Source organism: Amphiprion ocellaris, chromosome 4, assembly GCF_022539595.1.
Source record: "Amphiprion ocellaris isolate individual 3 ecotype Okinawa chromosome 4, ASM2253959v1, whole genome shotgun sequence".
Taxonomy (NCBI): domain Eukaryota; kingdom Metazoa; phylum Chordata; class Actinopteri; family Pomacentridae; genus Amphiprion; species Amphiprion ocellaris.
The window spans coordinates 20,654,971-20,668,978 of NC_072769.1; the positions used below are offsets into that span (position 1 = coordinate 20,654,971).

At 41.0% G+C, this 14,008-nt stretch overlaps 1 protein-coding gene across 5 annotated transcripts in view; it reads right to left on the bottom strand.

Moving 5' to 3' along the window:
* Window positions 1-14,008, bottom strand: part of bnc2 (basonuclin 2) — a 218,608-nt gene that overhangs the window by 140,034 nt on the left and 64,566 nt on the right. The window contains exons 2-3 of one of the 5 annotated variants that reach the window (XM_055009986.1): window positions 1,834-1,937; window positions 1,656-1,698 (exon numbers count right to left, since the gene is read on the bottom strand). The exons of the other annotated variants lie outside the window; for them this stretch is intronic. The gene's annotated coding sequence lies outside the window, so the exon portion shown is untranslated. The remainder of the gene's footprint in view (window positions 1-1,655; window positions 1,699-1,833; window positions 1,938-14,008) is intronic. 5 annotated transcript variants of the gene reach the window in all.

Below are 14,008 nucleotides of genomic sequence, written 5' to 3' on the forward strand. Positions count from 1 at the left end.
TGAAACACTACAATCATGCCTTATTTATTTGCTCGAAAGACAATCTGCGCTTTCCCTCCACTTTCCCACCGCTCCGTCCAGCTGCCCACTGCCAGAAAGCATTTTGCTGGGGACACTGTGGTCCTATTGGAGCGACAGGAATTCGCAAACAGAGGGGGCAAACCAAGGTTACCGAGACGGAGGGCCCAGGCACGCTCCCAAAAACGAGGCAGGCGGCCACGCAGCCAGCACAATCTGGGGTCCTTCTGCTGACTAGCCACACTAGGACTCATGGGAAGGGAATGTAAGGCCCTGTCACGGGCCAAGTTTGGAGGAGTGTGGAGTGAGAGACAAACTGTTTGAAGAGGACAGGGTTAGCGCATGAGAAGGCTGCATGTGAGTGTGTGTGTTTAAAAACCTTGACAAGTAAACTCTGGCTGCCATCACTCGTCACTTCTTTGTGTTGGAAAAGACCGCCTTGCCACACCCCGCGGTATTCCACCGCAGGCCAAGTCTTCTTCCATTCCAATGAAGAGACATTAAGGGAAGAATAATCACTTTAGACGTAAGCTGCCAATTTAGTCCGGACTTATTTATCTCATTCAGAGTCAGTTTGGAGGGATATACACATGGCAAATACCGACTTCTCGGTTCCCACAGGCAGAGGAGCAGAGAGCGCTGGCAGGCCTGACAATATTCCTCCATTGAGCTTCGCTTTACTGTAACAGGAGAGGGGGTGACAACTCTTTGCCAAACCCTGACAACTGCAATCCTGTCACCGCTTGCTGCCAGTTTATCTGTGGCTTTTTACGTTTTTGTTTTTTCTTCCGTGGACGCTTCACCCTTAATTCAATTTCTTCTTGTGTTTCAAGCATTAAATTTTGAATTAGGATCTTCTGAAAAAGTTTACCTTCACAAAACACACACACACACACACACACAGGGGTAGATGTGGAGGACAACGGCCACCGTAGCAGCTCGTTTCCACCCAAACCACATGATGCAGGGACCCCCCAAAACTCATATCCTACATGGCTCTGCCTGTGCATACTAACTAGCGTAGTAATGCAACTGGAGATGGCCTCTCTTTTCATTGGGCGCACACACACACACACACACACACACACACACACACACACACACACACACACACACACACACACACACACACACATTAGGTCTGGTGTAATTAGCGGTGGTATTTTCAGGGCTTGTTTGCGCAAATTGGAAATGTGTGATTTGAATTAAAATATGGCGGGGGTTTTGTTCCCAATAAAAGAAAAAAAAGAATCGAAAAGAGGTCTCACCTTGCCCTCTGTTGGGGCTCATATGAAAGAAATTTAGTTCAGACAGAGAGAAAAAGGGAAAGAGAGAGGTACAGAAAGAGAAAGAGAGGGGTAGTAAAAATAAAAAAGACAGGGAGAGAGAGACAGAAGGAGAAAGAAAAAGGGGGAGGGAGATACATTCCGTTTGGCCCAGAGTGAGAGGCACTGTGGGTGTCTGAGGGCCCTCGCTGCCAGTAATTGCTTCCATATAGGACTCGTCCACGGTCACAGACACACATACGCACAGTTTGCAATGTAAAAGCAGACATTTAGAAATAAAAATCTGCTCTTAAAAAGAAAAACAATCATGTGCGTTACGTAAAAGTCCACCTAAAGTGTCCAATTACTTACCCAGTGAACTCCCGGTTGATCAGTTTACTCTGTCTGAGAGGCCCTTCAAAAAGAGAGAAAAAATGAACCTCAAATGAACTATTATTAACTGAACTTTTTAAATGCTGGAATTATGTTCCTGCATAGATACAAGGGAAGCTTTCCCCAAAAACTGCACAGGGACAGCTGTAATAAGTACCTGCAGGTTCCACAGAAGCTGGCACACCTGCTGAAGCTCAGCAGAGGCTGCTGTGGACCTCGGAGTCCTGCCTGCTGGTGGACCTGATTTCTCCTGTTTTACAACTGAAAAGACAAAATGCCGAAGTGTTCCAGAAGTTGCACTTACAAGAGAAAGCTAGCTATGCAAACGTGTCCACATGTGTAACTACATGCACACCTGAGGAGCATGTTTAGACATTAACAGAACACGGTGCTGGTTCATAGCCTTACTAAATCCCTTATTCTTAGTATTATGGTATTTTCTAAATGTGATACAAATCTTCCTGGAAAAGAGCCATGGACAGAAGAGAACACGACTTACATTGAGTACTGATTATCACTGATAATCTCTCTGTGAAGTGAATTCAAACTGATGACATTATCTCCATTTTTCTCAGTCTCACCTACCCATGAGGATCCTCTGCCAGGCTTAAATTTATTACTTTTTTTTAGGAGAAATTCTTTCCAACATCTGTCTTTCCAGCACTCATTTGTCTTGTGTTGCTTACAGAAGCTGTTGCTAAGCAACAGTTCATACCATCAGGTGTAAATTATATATTTTCTGTTGATATAAAATATTCCATAGTCAGTGATTAAGATCAGAATATGAAGATCATTTGTTTAAAAAATGAAGGTAATGTGTGACTTTTTTAAACATATCTGTGAATATCGAGACAAAAGTGGTGCTTTGTAATTTCTAAGTTGGTAATCTACATTTTATCTTGTTTTATCTTATCTTATTCTCAGCCGATGCACAGTTGAATTTAATCCTTTAACGCTGATTGTTGCACATACATACCTTACCGCTTTCATTCAGACTGCAGCCCAGATAGCTTATCCATTCCCCCAGGGCCAGTTTGTTCACATTCAATATGTACCTAGGAACCTTTTGCAAGCACTGGTTTCTCGCAGGACCGGTCAGAGTGGGACCTAATTATTATACATCTGTTTTTGTAATTATTATACATCTATTCTATGTGCTATAGACAAATTAACAATCTCCATTTAATTTAGTATCAGCTTGAAAGCAGAAACACCAATAATTAATTATTTTTTTTTACATAATTGTAAATAAATTCAAGCGCCAAGGGGTTAAAATCCGGTTAAATTTCAAATATGCTTTCCTGACGTAAAACAACCGCAGTTGCAGATGAATGTTTTCTTAGTCTCTGTCCTCTTGTATCACTGAGCGTGTATATTTCCGTACAGGAACAGTGTAGGCTCTGGTTTGATGTATATTCTGATTCCTTGGCTGCACAGGCCTTTCACAGTACAGCGAGTGTTACTTGTGCTCTTTCTTAGTGACACATGCACACCCACAGACTCGTGATTAATAGGAGTGAGTCTAAAAAGGGGCAACAATAGTCATCCTCCGCTCGGCTGCCAAAAGAAAACATACAGTATTAGGCGTACTGTATGTAACCACATGTGGTTGTGGCTATATTAGACTGTCATGCCCTACCTCTCATGTCAACAACAAAGTAAAAAAAAAAAAAGTCCCCTTTTCCAATTCCTCCATATGTATCATAAAATGACTTGTACAGTCACAGAAAACAGAGAGTTACGTGGGAAGGCAGAGAAAATGGACATAAAACACAACAGTATGGATGCAGCAGGTAAGAGGAGAGGGGGATATTTGGAAACTGAGTAATTTAGAGAGGAAATCAGCTCTGCCATTTAAACCAGTTACAGCCACTTTACCAGGTGCAAAAGTCCAAAGCAGCTCAGAGCCTTGAACTTGGACAGCAAAAGAGCCAACTACATAAAAATGAATCTTAACTTTACTGGGTTCTGCTGGAGTTTAAATAGCAGATGGACTGTGTGTGTGTTTGAGGTTCAAAGCGTTAATGTGACTAAGACCACTTGAGAATGTTAACATAGTGAGTTGAACAGGTGTGGGCTAAGTTTTCAGGCACTAAAAATGAATGAAGTCACAGAGTCTGTGGTGCACACACACACACATACACACACACACACACACACACACACACACACACTCACCCATACATCCGCAGTTCCCACCTGAGCAGTAATTTTAAATGATTGTGAGCCTGTATGACTGAATCGGCTGAGCTCACAAATCAAAGGCACGTGGGGTTAATTGAAGATTTCCAGTGAAGTGGCAGAACAAGAACGTGCATGTAAGTTTGCTGCGCAGGTGTGTGTGTGTGTGTGTGTGTGTGTGTACATGACAACACAACAGACAGAAGGGCTTGACTGCCCTCTCCTGACTTGATCTGATCTTTGGGGGAAACTTGGATGTGACTGAATATTTTGTTATCAGACTATGAGCTTTAACCATTTCACAAGATGTGGAATTTGAAGGAAAACTATCCCTCCGCCACCACACACACACTGCAGGCTTCAGCCTCAATGAGGGCGGCCCAGAGGGGGAACTGCTGCAGATTGGTGAGCGCTGCATGGGTATATTTTTGTGTCCTATAAGAGTTGCTGTCACTGTATCAGTTGCCACTGTAGATAAGGCGGTGCACCGCGGTGGTGCTGGTAATGATGCTGGGACCACTGAGACGAGTGTAGAGGAGGTGTTTCCTCTGCTTCTGACTGATCACATCGTATCACACACTTGAGACAGCAACACACTACACACACACACACACACACACACACACACACACACACACACAAAACCGTGTTTATTGACAAAGCCGGCAACCTTTCCTTTTTTTCTTAGAATTTCCTTGTCTTTGTTGTCTGCTCGTGTCGTAATCCTTCATTGCTGTTGTTGGCTTTTAATTTTTTCTCATCTTCCCTCCAGAAAATCCTCCTTTTCATAGTAGCAAAAAGTAGTATCAAACAAAGACATTAAAAAAAATCAGAGGATGACCATTTAGGCCACAGTGAAACAACACCTGACTGTAAATCAACTCAAAAGACAACAAATTATAGAAATATAAGACAAAAACTAGTGGTGGAACACGCTGAAAAAAATTCATTAATTAATTAGAGGTTTTGTAATTAATCACGATTAATCACATTTTTGTCAAATAGCAATATTTGACACAATAAGCAAAGTTTTTCAATTCAAATAAATTTTGGTTGGCGTCTGAATCAATGAATAGACATATACGTGAACCTAAACAAAAAAATGTTTATGTTCATTTCTATTTATCTGCATTTTTCATCTGTCTGCTACATTCACAGATTACTGCAAACTCAAAATGCAATTAAAGCGATTGCATTCAGCATTTTAAGACTTTTTGTAAACTCAAGCACTTTCAATGTCTTGAAAAGTGGTCTATTATGGGATGGCTACACCGTTTGCTGGTGCCAGGACTGTTGTAGCTAACGTTAGCTCTGGTGCTAACAGCAACATGTTTAGCATCGAGGTGATACCGTCAGCTTGAACTGCTGTGGTGATAAAAAGAAAACTTTACACCCAACAAGCTCAATGTAGTCTCTTCTTCCTTCACCAAACTTTCTTGTGCGCTAACGTCACTCAATGCATCCTGTGTATCTTCTTCACGGCTGTAAACAGACTTTAGGTTCATTACTGCCACCTACTGGGCTGGAGTGTTCATCAGTGTTAGTGCTGTGTCAGGAATTAGGGAACTGAGAAAGGTGTGATTAAATGCGTTATTTTTTTACTGTTATTTTTTCTTTAATTAATTAATCGAAATTAACATGTTTAAGTCCCAGCCCTAATAACAATGCTTTAAACTTGGTTATTTGCATTATATGACTAAATCAAATTGATAAAATAAAAACATATTTATGAATAAGCTGGGAATTTTAAATTGAGGTCTAATTTAATTACTTCACGATTTTTTTTCAGATGATGAAATTTCCTAAATACCACTGCAGTAATTTGCACATCCAGCTACATTTAACAATGCTCCTCTTGCTTAAATATATAGTGATTTTTTTAAAAATCACTGTGGTTTTTGTTTGTACATTTTACAGAGGGCTGCAAAGTCGCTAGAAGATTCCTGGTTCACGTCTCGGCCTTCCTGGGATCTTTCTGCATGGAGTTCACATGTTCTCCCTGCATGCCTGCCTTTTCTCTGGGTTCTCCAGCGTCTTCCCACAGTCCAAAAACATGCTGAGGTTAACTGATAACTCGAAATTGTCCATAGGTGTGAATGTGAGTGTGATTGTTTGTCTCTATGTGTAACCCTGTGACAGACTGGTGACCTGTCCAGGTGTCTCCTGCCTTCACCCTAAGTCAACTGGGATAGACTCCAGCTCCCCATGACCCTAATGAGGATTAAGCAGTGTATAGAAAATGGATGAATGGACAGTTTTACAGAGACACTCCAACAATTTTGCACATATGGTTAGGTTGAGGAGCTCTACAAAGCTTGTAAAAATAGCTGTGTAATACCTTCTGTGGTTCTGTGGTTATCTGTCTAAAACTGAGATTATCTCTCCCATTAAAAAAAAAATGTCTATTTTCAGTGATTGTGAAGTACAATTCTAAATCTCCCTTCAATCTAGTTTTTTTCTAGGATAGTTCTTATTTGGAAAATGGAGACAAGATTTTCTAAAATATTTAATTTAATAATGTCATACCAATTGTTTGCCAGGATTTGTTTTTGATATAAAAATATAACATACAGGGCTGCACAGTGGTGTAGTGGTTAGCACTTTCGCCTTGCAGCAAGAAGGTCCCTGGTTCGCATCCCGGCTTTCCCGGGATCTTTCTGCATGGAGTTTGCATGTTCTCCCTGTGCATGCGTGGGTTTTCTCCGGGTTCTCCGGCTTCCTCCCACAGTCCAAAAATATGCTGAGGTTAATTGATTATTCTAAATTGCCCGTAGGTGTGAATGTGAGAGTGCTTGTTTGTCTTTGTATGTGGCCCTGTGACAGACTGGCGACCTGACTAGGGTGTCCCCTGCATTCGCCCAAGTCAGCTGGGATAGGCTCCAGCCCCCCCCCGCGACCCTAGTGAGGATTAAGCGGTGTATAGATAATGGATGGATGGATGGATATAACATATAATATAACATATAATATACATGGTACCGAATGTATGAAATGTGCCTTTTTTTTCTTTCGTTATGTTCTCTTTAATCAGCAGAGGACGGCTTATCCAGTCTACGGTCACACTGTATTTTGGCCACAAACAAGGTGGGTTCCATCACAAAGGAGCTATAAACCGAAGACACTCATCCTCGAGCTTAGCAGTCAAACCACCATGTCTGAAACAAAGAACACAGCTAAATACAACAAATCCCTGCAATTATTAGATTTCAAACCAGCGCCCCATCCCACACACATCACACACTGCGGCCTGTGGGCCTTCAGACCGAGGTGTCTGATTCTTTTTTGATTATGTGGAAAAATTCACAGCTAAGGACTGCCTATTGAGAGAAAATAAGGAGACCACACTGACTTTATGGACAAAAATCTTTCCTTTTCTCTGCTATTAAAACATAGAGCAGGCATCAAATGTCAGCTCTTTTCTTCTAATGGCTGTTATTTAGGTGCCCTAGTTGGCCGGTCTTCAGTGTTTGGCAGTCATGAGCACCTCTAAGGAAAGCAAATGAAAAATCAGGTTCAAAACCCACACATGTATAAAACAAGCTTTTATTTGAGCTGCTTACACTTCAGCGTGAAAACAAAACGAGGAGAAATTAAAGGAGATGTGAGAAGTGTGTGAGCCCACGATAGCAGATAAGCATTAGGACGGTGGAATAAACACAGAAAACGTGCATAATTTTTGTGTGAATAAGCGTTGCACAGAGGATGTGGTATGAGGTTAGTAAAATCCTATAACAGCAACCTCCACTGTCCTATGCCTAACCCTAAACCGCTGGTGTTTCCGCGTGTAGTGTTAGAGAGGTTTGTGGTGCAAACGGGTTGCAATCCAGCAGGAACAAGGCCTGAGAGGACATCACAACGCACTTAATCTAAACAGCATTTCCTACCTTGGGCCGCTGCTGCACAAAGCAAGCCAAAACCACACGGTGTCTATACACACAGTCAGGAGTGATGTGTGTATACTGCGAGGCTGTGAAGATGGCTGGGTCAGTCTCAATCAAGGGGAGAACGACAAGAAAACAAGCACAAGCTCAGCTAAACAAATGGGGCTGGAGGGGGGCAGAGGGGTTCACGGAGGAGAGACAGAACCCAAACAAACCATAAGACTGATATAAATGAAGATTAGTGCAGAACGGTGAGGTAAAGAGGAGGTCCTGAATGTGTGTGACACACTCAAGCATGCATGCAAATGAAACAGTTTTTTCCCCCCTCAGGACGTCCATTGCATAGTCCTTGCTGGAGGCGGCCAACAATGCCTAAACAGTGGGATTAGCTGAAAACAACACTGACGCTTTGGCCTATGTCTGCATAAGAGAGGGAGAAGGCACTGTAAACTGTTTACAGGGGAATGCAGGGTTACTGCTCCGTGTGCGTGTCTGTATGCGTGTGTGTGTGCGGATGTGTGTTTACAGTGCGATATTGTGGCTTTTGTGATGGGTCATCTCCTCTGTGATTAGGACAGGATCAACAAAGACTCAGAGCCATGTGTCCGTACACAGACACACAAAACACACACAGTTTGGGAGCTGGACATCAACACCGAGGTGTACAAAAATGTATTCGACAATGCACACGCAAACACTTAGTAGAGAGTCCAGATGCATCCAGTGCAATATCCGTTTTAAAAAAGTGATACTGAGGTTTGTTGTCCATATTCTAAGACGGGTGTCAAACATGCGGGCGACTTTGTAAAGTGTAAAAATTACAGAGAAGACATTAACTGCAAATTTGTAAAACTATAATTTAAAATCATTTCTAGACCATGACAAGTTGTTTTGATCAAAAAGTACTAGATTTCTCATTGTTTTGTGTCTTTTTTTTCAATGTTTTGTTTTTTTGTTGTTGTTTTTTGTCTTTTTTTTGTCTGACTTGTCGTTTGTCTCATGTTTTTGTCACTTTCTCGTTTTTGTCATTTTGTATTTCCATTTTGTCTCGCTTCTGTTTTCTGTCTTATTTTTGTCATTTTGTGTTTTGCTTTATTCATTGTTTTGTGTTGTTTTTGTCATTTCGTTTCACTCGTGTCATTTTTTGTCTCGTTTGTCCATTTTTTGTTACTTTGTAACTTTTTTGTCTGATTTTTGTTTTTGTTTTGTGTCATTTGTCTAATTTTTTGTCATTTTAATTCTTGCTTTTGTCACTTCGTGTCTCATTTTTGTCATTTTGTCTCATTTTTGTAATATTTTGTCTTGATTTTGTTGTTTTTTGTCTTTCTTAAAGTAAAATACTGTATTGTTCAGTTCCAGATAGCTGTGACTAAATGTTTTGTTCCTTTGTCGACACTCTGATCTGTAAGTTGTAATGTGTAAATGATAAACTGAGGCATAATGTTGTTGAAATTATTTTTCATAACAAATTTCAGTTTGTTCATAATGTTTTGTAAATAGAGAGTTCCTTAAATGTAAATATTTTTAGATTGTCCTTTTTTGCACTAAAACAAAGGAAACATTTGGAGTTGTAGATATTTATAGGTTATTATGCTGTGATTTTACTGGTCCGGTCGGCTTGAGATCAAATTGGGATGTATGTGGCCCTTGAACTAAGATGAGTTTGACACCCCTGTTCTAAGATAAATATTAACAATGATATCAATGCTACTGTTTACTTATCATGAAAACTGGCCTGGGTTCAGTTTTGCTGTGTGATCAGTAATTCTATGAAACACAGTGTACTTTGGGAACAATGCAACAACGATAACGGTCTAAAAACAAGGCACAACACAACAAAACCTGGCCTCAAAACAGAAAGATAAAAGCAGAACCCACCTTCAGACCCTCTGTGTGCGTCCCTCATGGCTCATCACTTGGCTATAACCCTTCTAGACAAATAGCGTGAGGTTCGAAACACGCCGCTGAGCAACAGTATGATGTAGGGCTGGAATTTTATGAATGTTTGTGTTATGAGTGTCAGTGTGGTTTTGAATTTGTACTTTTGGAACAGACCCTGGAAGTCTCGGTTTTGCTGTGGTTTTATACGACAAAACACTCATTTAGTGCCATGTAGATATTCTTAAAGCTGCAAGACCATTTTTTTTGGCCACTTGGGGTCAGTGGAAACAAACTGGACACAATGTTGCAGTATAATCACCTTCTGAAGGCCCCTTACCAATGAAACTATGTTTTTTTTTACCATGTTGACATATCTATATGGTGTTTTTCATATGTTAGAGAACATATAATGAGCAAAAATGTCAACACCAAGCATGTCTGCCTTGAGACTACAGCGTACCGATGATAGTCTTAGAAATACGGATTCAGACTTCTTGGGTTTCAAATGTACCAAACCAAAGGAACCAAATCCTGTCAATTTGCAGGGTCGGGCTTACTGTATTATCTTTCCTCTTTCAGAATCTGTTTCCACTTTGAACATTTATGGCTCAATTAATCCAATATTACAAATTGTCACTGTGTAGCATAGAGTAGTTTTACAGTGGTTGAGCACAGTTTGGTGCACCAAGAGGTGGAGGGGTTGGTGGAGATGGAGATGGGGACTTTATAGATCTGGACATACACTACCGGTTGAAAGTTTTAGAATGCACCAGTTTTACCAGTTTTTTTTATTGAAATTCAAGTAGTTCAAGTCCAATGAATAGCTTGAAATGGTACGAAGGTAAGTGGTCAATTGCCAGAGGTTATAAAAAAGGTAAGGTTACCCAAAACTGAAAAATAATGTACATTTCAGAATTATACAAAAAGGCTTTTTTCAGGGAACAAGAAATGGGTTAACAACTTAAAGCTGTTCTGCAGCAATGGAGGTTGATCAGCCTTGAAAGTTGGTGCTACCAAATCCTACAGGTGTCCCAACTTTTCTTGATTACTTACAACCCCCTCTGTCTGCATAAAGTACTGGTGGAACACACCGTGGTACCAAACCCTCCAGTGCATTATTTGAACAGTATTGTACTGCAGAAAGTAGTGTATTGCTATAAAAATGGAGAGGAAAAGGCAATTAACAAAAGAAGAGAGACAGACCATCATAACACTTAAAAATGCAGGTCTGTCATACAGAGAAATTAGAAAGTCAAGGTGTCAGTGAGTACAGTTTTCTTCACCATCAAAAGGCTCAGAAACTGGAGGAAACTCTGACAGGAAGACGTCTGGAAGACCCAAAGCCACAACAGAGTCAGAAGACAAGTTTCTGAGAGTCAACAGCTTGGTGATAGGAGGCTCACAGGACAACAGCTTCAAGCACAGCTTCATAGTGGTCGAAGTAAGAAGTCTCAGTTTCAACTGTGAAGAGAAGACTTGGAGTTGCAGGTTTGACAGGTGGAGTTGCAGCAAGAAAGTCACTGCTAAGACATCAGAAGAAGAAAAAGAGTCTTGTCTGGGACATGAAACACCACCAATGGACTACTGAAGACTGGAAGAAGGTATTATGGACTGAAGAATCAAAATTTGAAATCTTTGGTTCATCACGCAGGATTTTTGTACTCGAGTAGGAGAAAGGATGGTTCCTCAGTGTGACATCAACTGTCAAACATGGAGGAAGAAGTGTGATGGTCTGAGGCTGTTTTACTGGATCCAGGGTCTGTGATTGTACAGAGTGAGAGGAACCCTGAACCAAAACAGCTACCACAGCATTCTGCAGCACCATGCAGTATCCTCTGGTATGTTCCTAGTTGGTCAGGGATTCATCCTACAGCAAGATAATGACCCAAAACATAAGTCCAAGCTATGCCAGAACTACCTTAGGAAAAAAGAACAAGATGGTAAACTTGAAAACATGGAGTGGCAGCACAGTCTCCAGACTTCAACCCCATGGAGCTGGTTTGGGATGAACTGGACAGAAGAGTGAAAGCAAAGCAACCTACAAGTGTCACACATTTATGGGAACTTCTGCAACAGAGTTGGGAAGAACTTTCTGAAGAATATTTGATTTCCATTGTGGAAAGAATGCCAAGAGTGTGTTCAGCTGTTATATCTGCCAAAGGTGGATACATTGATGAGGCAAAAGTTTAGAATACATTTTGGTTTCTAAATAGATTTTTTAATACTTCATTTATTTATTTGTTCTGTGCTCCCACTTCAGAGTACAATGAGACAGTGACATTCTTAATTTCCAATAAAAAAAAAAAAGAAAAAATTGGGGTGTTGTAAAACTTTTGAACAGTAGTGTACTAGAGGAAGTAATGGAGTAGGGTTACATTTTAGTCATTTTAAGGCAGGGAGGGATTCTTTTATGGAAAACACTTGTATTTAGATCAGTAGAGATGAGATTTAAGGATTATAATAAAAGCCTGGAGAGACATTTTAAGTTGATGTAGAGAACCTTAAAGCAAGCAGATGGTTATGTATGCATCCAGCAGTTACAGAGAAAAAAAATATTTATTTGGAGTCATTGATTTTTCTGTCCACCTGGTGAATTCAAGTTTACTCTTTCTTTCACTCTGCTTTGTTCACTATTTCCTAACTGTCTCCGGTTTGTATTTGTAGATTCTCAGTGATCCAGGTCATGGTAATGCTAAGAGCTTCAGTAAAAAGCGACTGAACGTCTCTTTTCTGGTGCGCAAAGACATTTCACTTCTCATCCAAGAGGTGTCTTCCGTTATGACACCGCAATCCGATTTCAGGAACCAAGAGAGAAAAGTCTAGTTACCTTCTGATGGAGCTTTTGGGACTGTGTCCTATTTAGTGCTGGGCAGATTAGGTACAGCAGATTTTTACAACTTTGTCACTGAAAACAGTAAAGTCGTGGACAGAACAGCTAAACAACGAGGAGCTGCAGATACAAGCAGTAATACTCTGTAGGTTCGTCTCTACTAACCCTATTTCACATTGTTTTTGCATTGTCATATGATACACGGTTCTTGAAAAATGTCAATTATAGCCTCTTTAAATACAGATACAGTGGACTGAATATGATATTTGACCTTTCTGTATCTTCCATCTTCAGTCTTGCCACTGAGGACGGGGAGTTTAATTTTCTAAAGACCTCACTACATTGTTTACACCCTTTACTCAATGTCACAAATAAACAAGACAGTCCAGATTCTTCTACTGCAAACAAGGCTCATTTAAGCATCTCGCATCTCACTAAATCTTTGATGCTGCCTTGTGCCTCGTAGCAAATGTAGCAGGCAAATCTACTTGTATGTCACCACAGTGTTTGTTTCTTTTTTCTTTTTTTTAAGGAGAAAATCTGCCTGTTGGGCCACTTATGCTGCTTGATATGAAAGCATTTCCAGGTTCTGGAAGCATTAAAAAAACAAAGCCGGCGAGTGGAACAGAAGAGAAAGCGAGGGATTTGACTCAACAGTTTTTGTCTCGTCTCAGTAAAATGACCCCCAGTGTTCCTCTATGCCCAAAATAAGACAGGCAGCTACATGCTAAAACAATTAGCCTCGCCTGCACATGCTGAGGAACAACTTGTCCAGCAGGAAGCTAAACAAGTAGAGAGGGCTGAAGAATATGGCACAAATATATTTGGTGTGTGTGTTTGTGTGCATGTGTGTGTGTGTGACAAAGTGCCTCCCTTAGAGAGAGAGGCTCTGATGGTACAGACAGAGTGGCTGTGTGTGATAATGGTTTCCATTAACCTGGGCTGAGTTGGAGGACCTGCGAGACTCTCTATTCATCCCTCTCTCGTTTTCTCTTCCTCTCTCTCTTTTCTGTCCGTCATACACAAACACACACATATCCCATAAGTATAAGGACCCTTACAGCGACACAAGCTGCCGGAGAAGTAAGCTATTTCATTGTGCGACGATAGCCGAAAGGGTCAGAACTTTATCAAGAAACCTGAAGAGTCTCCAAGCCATTAGATGTACTTTTGTTACCCGAAGAGTACATACAGGAGAAACGTGGTCTTTCACACGCTGAGAGCCTCTAACTTGTGTACATGAATGCAGCATACTTTCTGCATCAATAAAGCCCACAGCCAAGAGAGAAGCGACGAGGGCTTAAGAAATGCGGTAGAGGGCGGGAAAGAGACTGAAGCAGCAAAAAAAGCCCTTTCTTTTCAGAATCCCTTCTTCACCTGGACCCTCTCTATTAGAGCAACACATGTAAAGCACAATGCCCCTTAGAGATGCTTTGACTAGGACTAGGATGTGGACATGCACAGCAGTGGCTCCAGCAAAAGCATGTCATGTAGCAGTGAATAGGAACAGAGGAGGTAGTGTAGCAATAATTGCAGAGAAGCCATTAAGGGCCAGGGGT